Source organism: Rhinolophus hipposideros (assembly GCF_964194185.1).
Source record: "Rhinolophus hipposideros genome assembly, chromosome: 16".
In the NCBI taxonomy this organism is placed as follows: domain Eukaryota; kingdom Metazoa; phylum Chordata; class Mammalia; order Chiroptera; family Rhinolophidae; genus Rhinolophus; species Rhinolophus hipposideros.
Genome location: NC_138062.1, coordinates 26,180,379 through 26,190,032, shown reverse-complemented (window position 1 = coordinate 26,190,032; position 9,654 = coordinate 26,180,379).

The following is a 9,654-nucleotide window of genomic DNA, read 5'->3' as shown; positions in this document are numbered from 1 at the left end:
TATGATAACCAAACTGATGAACTATAATAATGGTAAGTTGGAGCACCACCAAATGTAAAAGAAAAAAATTCTAAATTAAAATTCTAAATTAAAAAAATGTTTAAATGTCAGAAAACTAATGACAACTTGTGGGGACAGAGTCCCAGAGAGCAGTTTCCAAGTTCTTGGCCTCATGTGGAAAAGTGCTGGCTCGGGTAGTAGATGGCCATCAGCTGTGACTAGTTGGCTGTCAGCTCTTATCGGTTAGCCATTAGCCACTGATATAACTGTCGTGGCTATGCTGGCAGGTTGGTTGGTTGGCAGAGAAAGGGATGGCAGATTGTGGCTAACAAGTGGGGTTAGCAAGAGCAGATGGCAAATTGTGGAACATGTGGATCCTACTTCCTGGGTCTCGCCTGGCTGGCAGCGAGACTAGGGTGCAGGAGGACACCTCGTTGGAGTACTAGTGGATGTTTGCTTTTGTGTCTTGACCAGTCACCATCGAGAATATAGTGGTATGACTCCCCTATTTATGGCTCATTGTTGTTCCTTTTTGGCCTCGCCATACTCTGTGTCCACCCACCAAGAGCGGGACCAGAGACGCTGTATTACACAACTATAATGTTTTTAAGTCAAATTATCATTCTGACTTGAGGGAGTCCTGGCTTCTTTTAAGCAAAAGGTCTCCATCACTTCAGGCTAAAAACGTTACCATTCAAGACCTGCGGCCACCAACCAAGAACAGATTTCACTTTACAGATATTACTCTCTCATTGATTGTTAAATCCACTTCACACATCAATGGCTGGCCCATTCTGCAAATAAACTCACGCCAATAGACTTTATCTTTCTTTTAGCCACCTGCTTTGGAAGTAGTATCTATGTTGAGAAACATGTTTTCCCTGGGGGTGTTTGGGTTTGCTTGGTAGACAGTGAATATTCAGAATTGTTAGAGTAGAAGAGGAAAACGTTTTCCTAGACCCTTTTAGGGTCCCTGGCTGTATCTGAAAATCATACTGACAAAGATAGATTAACAGGAGAAAGTACACAAATTTTATTAAATTTGTACATGTACACAGAAGAATGTACAAGAGATTAAAGAACCCAAGTGACCAGAGCAGAAAGCTTCTATATATTTTAGACAAAGAAACAATAAATTTGTGAAGAGTTGACAAGACAAAGCGGTGTGGGCTGGAGGTAGTAAATAATGAAGAAGTAACCAGGAAAAGGAGGTTTGTTTAACAAGGTTCGTTTGCAGATTCCTCAGGTGATTTCTGTGCACTGATACAAGTCTGCCCGTTCTCAGTAAAAGGAGAATTTATTTCCTGCCTTTAGGCAGAAAGGGGGAGCTTTTTTGGCATTTACTGCTTCTTAATTGACTTTAGCTCCAAATAAATTTTATGTTGAAGAAGCATATTTTGGAGTGACATATTCTGGTTTCCTTCATTACTGACGTCTTGGTCACTTTGGTTGTCCTTTATATTTATTATGTAACTAGGTGTTTAAAACACACACACATACACACATGCATACACTCACACACAGAACATTTTCATTCAGCAATTTATTTGAAAACCATGTTTTTTTAGTAGAGAGGTTGTATCAAATCAAAAGACCTCAAGAAAAGAATGGGTATGAATTTTTCTTTATTCAAACAAAAATATACATATTGTAACAAAATATCAATACAAAAATCTACCAAGTCAAAAGTGAAAATTACCAGGATGCGAGCTGCCAAAAATTCAATTATTATTTAATCATTTACTTGACTCATATGTTACCCAAATTTCCCCAGGTCTAGAAAAATAATTGTTTTTAATATTATAATTTTAGGCAAAGCTTTCTTTACTTCTGTTGAATAGTGTAAATACGTATATATTTGACAATCCCTATTATGTAATTCTTCAACTTCAGCAAAGACATTCATATCCAAAGAACTGTAAGCAAACCAGTATCTCTTGATTAACCAGTTCTTATTACTCTACTGAAAACCTCCTCTAAAAATACTAGTTCTTAAAGAAGACATTTCCAGAGATGGCTGTTTTTTCCCTCCCCAGCCCTATACCATGTGGGTTAGAAATTCTACTCACTTTTTATTATCGTTTTTAAACTATTCTCCTTTCTTTCTCTCCAAAAACATTACTCCTCATTATTGGTATTGTCTACTGACCCTCACATCATGCTTCTCGGTGATTTTCTCTGATTTTACCTACCTGCTTGTTGTCGGTCTCTTCAAAAGTCCTCCTTTGTTAGTCCTTATATGTATATATGTATTTCCGATATATATATATATATATATATATATATATATATATATATATATATATATATATATATATATGATCCTAACAACGAGGTGGTCATTCAGTTTCTTGAACTCTTCTCCTGCTCCTCTAAGGATCTTGAACTTCACTCTTTCTCAGCAATATTTGACAGAGTTGATTACTTTTCTTCTATAATTAACATTTCTCATTTAAAGTCAAGAATATCTCACTCTCTTGGTTTTTCTCCAACCTCACTTTTACTGGTCATTCAGATGGACTTTTCCTCCCCATAGCTTTTAAAATCGGAGATTCAGGGGTCAGTCCTTTGTCATCTCCTCTAGCTGTATTCCTTGACTTGTTGGCACATTCTAATGATCTTAAATACAATCCATTTGCCACTATTTCCCAAATAACTATCTCCAGCCCAGACCTCCTTTCTGAACTTCAGACTCATATCTCCAAATTTCTACACAACAAATCTTTCTGGGTAGCAAATAGACATTGCAAACTCAACAATTCTAGAACTGAACTAAACTTTCTCCTTCCACAAAATCGGAAAGCCATTTTTATCTCATTTGATAGCCAATCCATCCTTTTGGTTACTAAACTCAAAAATCATAGAGTCATCCTTGACTGCCTTCTTCCTCATGAGCCACATGTAATCCACAAGGAAATCCTTTAGACCCTTCCTTTCAAATGTGAAAATCCAATAACTGCTTGCAACCTTTTCTACCACCCACTCACTACTACCCCCAACACACACACACACACACACACACACACACACACACACACACACACTTCTCAATACCTTAAGCATGAGTAAATGTAAATTGGAGCATGTCACTTCCTCTTTAAACAAACCTGCAAATTTTTTCTGTTTTATTAAAATAAAAGATAAAATCTTTACCGTGACCTATAAGCCCAATATTACATGTCCTCCCATTACCTTTCTGATCTCCTCTATTCCCTCTCCATTACTATAGTCAGCCTATACTGGGTTATTTGTTCCTCCTCAAAAGCAAGGAGCTTCCACCCTGGACCTTGTCCCTAGCTATGCAGAGGACCTGGAATGTTCTTCTCCTTTTGAAGAATTCCTTCATTGTTTTCAAGACTTTGTTCAAATTTCACCCTCCCAAGAAATCCTACACTTGCTATCCCAATTATTACCATAATCTACACCAATTCCTCAACAAGGACCCTTGTCATGTTTTATTTATTTTTTCTTCCCTAGCACATTGTGTTCTAATGCATTAGGTAACTTACTTACTGATAAGGTTTATTGTTCCCTCGTGCTAAACTAGAAGCTCCACTAACATAGGGATCTTTGTTTTGCTCATTGATGTATTCTACACATCTGGAAGCAGCATGTGGACTGCATTAGATAGTCCACCTTTATTGAACAAAGGTAATTATTCCTGGGAATTTAATGCTAACCCAAAATACCGTGTACAGATATTTCTCACTGTTCTTGATTTACTGAGAACGTTACAAAGATTTTGGACTTATGCTATGACATAAACGTTGATGAATTATTTCTTGTCATTGCAATAATATTTATTTAAAGTCTACACCTATTCTTGCATTCATCTAAATTGTATTTGTTTTTCTATAGATCAGCAAAAGAGTTTTATCTCACATCTAACTTCAGTGATCACCTTTGAAAAACATAACAAAACTATGCTTTGTCATCAAGCTTAAAATTCCTGTAGTTGTCAAGGAACCTCACAACTTTTGATGAATCCTTAGTTAAAACACATCTGATTTCTCTTCAGTGTGTGTCCTAGTTTCCTAGGACAGCTATGACAAATTACAACAAGTAGGGTGGCTTAAAACAACAGAAATTTATTCTCTCATAGTTCTCTAGAAGTCCTAAATGAAGGTGATGTCAGGACCATACTTCCACGGAAGGCTCTAAGGGAGAAATTTCCTTTCGTCTTTCAGCTTCTGCTGGCTCCTGGAATTTCTTGGTTTGGAGTAGTATAACTCCAATCTCTGCCGTCTTCTTTATATAGCCTTCCTCTCTGTATCCAAATCTCCTCTTTTCTCTATAAAGACAACAGTCGTTGGATTTAGGACCTATCCTAAATCCAGGATGATTTCACATTGAGATCCTTCACTAATCACATCTCTGAAGACTATTTTCAAAAAAATCACATTAAGGTTCTGGGTGGACATGAATTTTGGAAGGCACTATCTATCCTACTGTAATGTGTAAAATCCACATGGGGGATATTTTTAAATCATCTGTATTATATTAGCCTTCACAATTTGTGCCTCGTGCACGTTCAGTTTTGAAATTTTGCCATCTTTGAGTTTGCTTGCTTGCTCATTTGTTTTGCTTTCTTTTTTGGAAGATGCACTAAGCATGCAACTTACTCCTCTAGAATAACCCCTAAAGGTATGAAAATAATGGCAAATCAATATTTTTGTCCTAAGTAGCTGGAAGGCAGGTAGATTTCTCCCAAATGATCTATTACACAAAGAGATAAGAGATCCAAGTTGAGAAAACAGACAGAGTCATAAAATTGCTGGTAGAATGTTTGGATAATGTGACCCTGTCCAGTTAACATTGATGTCATGTGCTATACGGGCACATAATTTTGCAAGCTCCCAGGACTACAAGTTAAGCATTAATGAAGTCCTTCCCCCTACTTCGACCAATGCCAAGAACATTTTCAATACTGTGTGCAGCTGAGTGACAAACAGGAACCTCCCACAGACTGAGCCAGTCACAGACCATGGCAGAGAATTGGAGTAAAAACCTCAATTAGCAGAATCCTTAAAGCATACCAGCCAGGGATGGGTTTTCTGAATATACAAATAATTCGGACATATCCATGGTATATTTAATACATGTTTGATACTTATGATGTTGCAAATATGTGACATTTTCCTGTATAGGTGTTCAGAACAGGCGTCCCCAAAATGTGCCACTTCTGCATGTGAATCATTTTGAGCTGAAGGCAATGCAGAGATTGCGGACTTATGAGAAACTTTTACCTCTCCCTTAAAGATTTCAATTAGGGGTCTTGCCCATAACAGTTATCACCAGATACAACTGTTTAAGACTTTTCTATAGGGCTGGATAAACTTCTAATTACTAAACATTCTGCTCTTCTTGCTGTCCTGTGAATGATCTTCCTCCCTTCTGCAGCCCCAAGGCATCGTACCTCATCCTTAATTCAGAATGCTATATAGGATATCTGACAATGGAGTTTGTAAACTTGTTGCAAGGGTGTTGCTAACCTTTTTTAATATCAGAGGGATTATTCATTATGAATTTATACCAACTGGACAAACAGTTCATCAAGTTTACTATTTGGAAGTGCAGAAAAGTCTGCGTTAAAAAGTTAGATGAAAGCAATCTGAACTTTTCACCAACAATTCATGGCTCTTGCATCACAAACAACTCTATTGGAACACCCTCCCTACTCACCTGATCTGCCCCCCACCATGACTCCTTTCTTTACCCAAATATAAAAGAAATATTGGAAGGAAGGCATCTTGATGACATTCAGGACATCAATGGTAATATGATAACAGCTCTGACGGCCATTCCAGAAAAAGAGTTCCAAAATTGCTTTGAAGGGTGAACAAGGCGCTGGTGTCAGTGCATAGCTTTCCAAGAGGAGTACTTCGAAGGTGACCATAGTGATATTCAACAATGAGATATGTAGCGCTTTTTCTAGGATGAGTTTGCAAACTTAATAGTCTGACCTGGCACACCTCATTTTCCCTTTTTTGTCCTGAACCTCTCATGCATGTGGGGCCTCTGACTTTCATGTGTATGTGAGGACTAAACATATGCATGTAATTAAATTTGGTAATTTTGTCTGGTTAATCTATTTCATGTCTATTTGACTATTACACCAGGTGAGAGAACTTTGAGGGCAGAAGAAAGTTTCTTCCTCCTCGACAGTTGGTGCTCTGAGCAAGATGTCTTACCAGCTGGGCACTCCTCCCTCCAAAGCTGCTAAAGAGTGAAAGACCCTGAGACCTCAAGCATGAGCTGCAAAAGGTAAGAATTCTTGCCAACTCAGATTCCCAGATCTCTATGTGCAGAGTTTGTTGGAAGCAGAGTGATGAGATTTTTGTTTGTTTTCGTTTTCTAAATTTAGATTCACAGGAGAAAATATTTACGAAACTAGTTTCTTGGACTTAATGACTTTTGGTGATTTCATATGAAATCATCAATGAGTAATATTACTCATGGGTTTTGTGAATTATTTTTTCCCCTTTGTCTGCTGTCTCTCCTTTCATCTTGTTGTATGTCCTGAGAGGTTGGCCTTATGACCTGTGAAAATATTTTCTCTCTGACCTCCATCCAGAGGTTGCACATACCAGGCTACATCTTGCTCTCTGTCTGGCCATGCCAAGCTCTCAAGGGATTTTTCTGTGTCCATCCATTTCCACCTGGAAATGATAAAAACAGGGCCCCTCATTCTTGTATTTCATCAGTCTCCATTTGTTTTCACAGTCAGAAGTTTTGGGGACGTCTCTCCCTGGCACTGGAACCCTAGGCTGGGACCCCTCGCTCCTATGAGGGGGACCTCTGTAGCTGAGATATCCCTCCCATGTGGGTGTGGCACCAGCTTATGTCTCTGCCCCTCCTACCCGTGGCTTCTTCTATATGTCAGTAGTTGTAAGACTTTGGTTCATATAGACTTTAGGCAATTCTCAGTGATGGTTGTTCTGTAGTTTAGTTCTAATTGATGTGGTTCTGAGAGGATGTGAGCTCAGCATTTACCTACTCTATCTTAACAGGCTCATCCTATCAGGATTGTATCTTTAACACTTTCCTGTGGGGATGTCTCTCGTGTCCATAGTTAAGCTATAAAAATGCTTATTTTTCTAGGTCCTTACTAAGATCCTACTCAAGGTTAGTAGGATCTGATGGATCCTTTGAACTAGAAAACATTTCTAAATTAAAAAGAAAGACAGATACAAACTTTTAGAGAGCTCTTATCGTGGCTACTCATTAAGATGTTTTTAATAGGATAGAATGACAGAAATTAGAAAAAAATCTAAGTCCACTCAGAATCCTATTTGCTTTCAGACATTTGAAGATATTGTAAAATAATAATAATAATGACAACAACAACAACATTGGAAGTACAATTGTCTTGTACTTAAGAGAAGAAAGGAATGAAAAAGGATAGCAAAATCTTACTAAAAGACAACTTAGATTTTGTATGTCCTATGAACTCAGCTTGGTGACTGAGGTCGGAAGGTCTAAAACATAGCCAGATAAAAATGTGAGCTATCCTCCATTTGTGGCTAGGGTCCTACCAAACTTTTGCCAATCCTAAAGGAAATTAAAATATAAAATTAAAATGGCTATTATGAGGAATATTCCAATTAGGTTAGATCATTTAAAGGTACACTTAAGAGCTAGAGCTTCCAAATCAAATAAACAGAATGAGATATCTATTCTTAAATATCGATAAGGGTGAAACAAAGAGAAAACAGAAAGGAGAGTCACAAGACTCATCTCATCAGGGTGGTAATCTTCAGATGGTTATTTTCTAAAATGGGGATAAATGCAACAGATGTTGATGGGGTTGAAATAAAGGTTTAAGTATAGTACAACCAAAGGCTGCATGAGTCGAAGCACCCCCCGATGGGTCCCCCAACATTAAAGGGCCCCAAACTTGTCTGCTTTATTTACCCCGATTTGGAGAAATTTAAAAGCTGGAGACATAGATTACAATGAGAAACCTACCCAGCAATCTTATAGCAGTTAGACTGGTTAATTAAATTAAAGAATGACAAAAGGCCAGCGTCCCTTGGTTTTACCCCTCACTATAGACCCAAGATCTTTTAACCTTTTTTTTCTTTTCTTTCTTTTTTTCTTTTTTTCCACACAAGATGGGTAAAATGGTCAGGGGATAGGAAGGAGAAATTTCCAGTACTTCTGGATATGGAAATTCCAGGAATCGTGACACTAAACCTATTGGTGAAGACCTGACTCAGGCTACAGTTAGATTAAACAATATATAGAAATGTAAGACTTCATGAAATTATGAAAATTGGAAAGCTTAAACAAGCTTTATGTAAAGATGCTATGTCATCTTTACCTGAATGTTTTATGGGACTGGATATCATATCTGGCCAGGAACAATTCTTCTACACAAAATTGTACAGTCAAAACCTGTTGATAAAGTCCTAATAGAACCTGTAATTAGGAATATAAAAGTTGAGGAATTAAGGTAAAAGTTTATAGGTGAATTGGTATAGCTTTATATGAACTGTGTCTGTTTTATCTGACTGTATTATAGAAATAGACATGTGTGTCTCACTGGGGAACATTCTTCTTCCTAATATTGTAAAACAGAAAACATAAAAATTCACCCTTCAGCAATACAAATTGGACATGCTAAAGAAAATAATTCTTTTATAACTTCATTGACAGATTTGTTGCAAAATGCTAGAGAAAGATTAAGGTGATAAGAAATACCTGAAATAAAAAAAAAAAACAAAAAAAAAACTATGTTGCCTGAGGGAAAGAAGCAAATTAGGGATGATGTAGCTGGAAGGGTAGGTCAACCTATGATAGTGTTTGAGAAACTGAGAATAATTGTCTTTAGCTTAGAAACCTTTCTGAAAGTAGAAATGCAGCTATGGAAGCCATTCAAAGCCTTCCTATCTTAACATCCTCAATTCCAAAGACTGAAGACTAAAGAAAAAAATGCGAGAATATATGTATATATTCTCCCATAGAAGTGTGCTTCTATGCTGTTTGTGCTTAATATATATTAATAATATATATATATCAATATTAATATAGTATAATTAATAATATAATTAATTATCATAATTAATTAATATTTATATACATTAAGTGCAAACAGCATAGAAGCACACTTACTCAAAATCTAGCCATAGCTTCCATAATATTGTCTTCACTATAAACACTAACAAGAAAATCTGTAGCCATCTAAGTAGGTCATTTTAATTTATCCCATCTTCCAGAAACACAGTTCATTCATTTACATCCCTTGAAAATTTTTAGTTTGCCTGTTTATAAGACTGTTTCCAACTTATATTACTGAGTTTCCAAGAATATATAAGAAGAATATACGATGTAACCATATTCATGTTTAGTGGTTATATACTTATAAAACATTGCCATGGCAACTCTAAGTGGCTCTAAATAGAGATGCATGCAGTTTCTCAACTGGGTCAAGAGATGGTGTCATTAATACACAATAGTGCAGATTCTCCACTTTATTATTTAATATAAAAATTCTAGTAATTTCTCAAAAATTTGAATACGAATACATAATTGGCCTTTTTGCTTGAATGAATTTATGTACTTTCAACAATTATTTCTTCTTGTGATATTTTCTAGTGTTTTTTGTCATTTTTGTTGATTACTATTTCTGTTTTTAAATAGCTTCATCTGTTA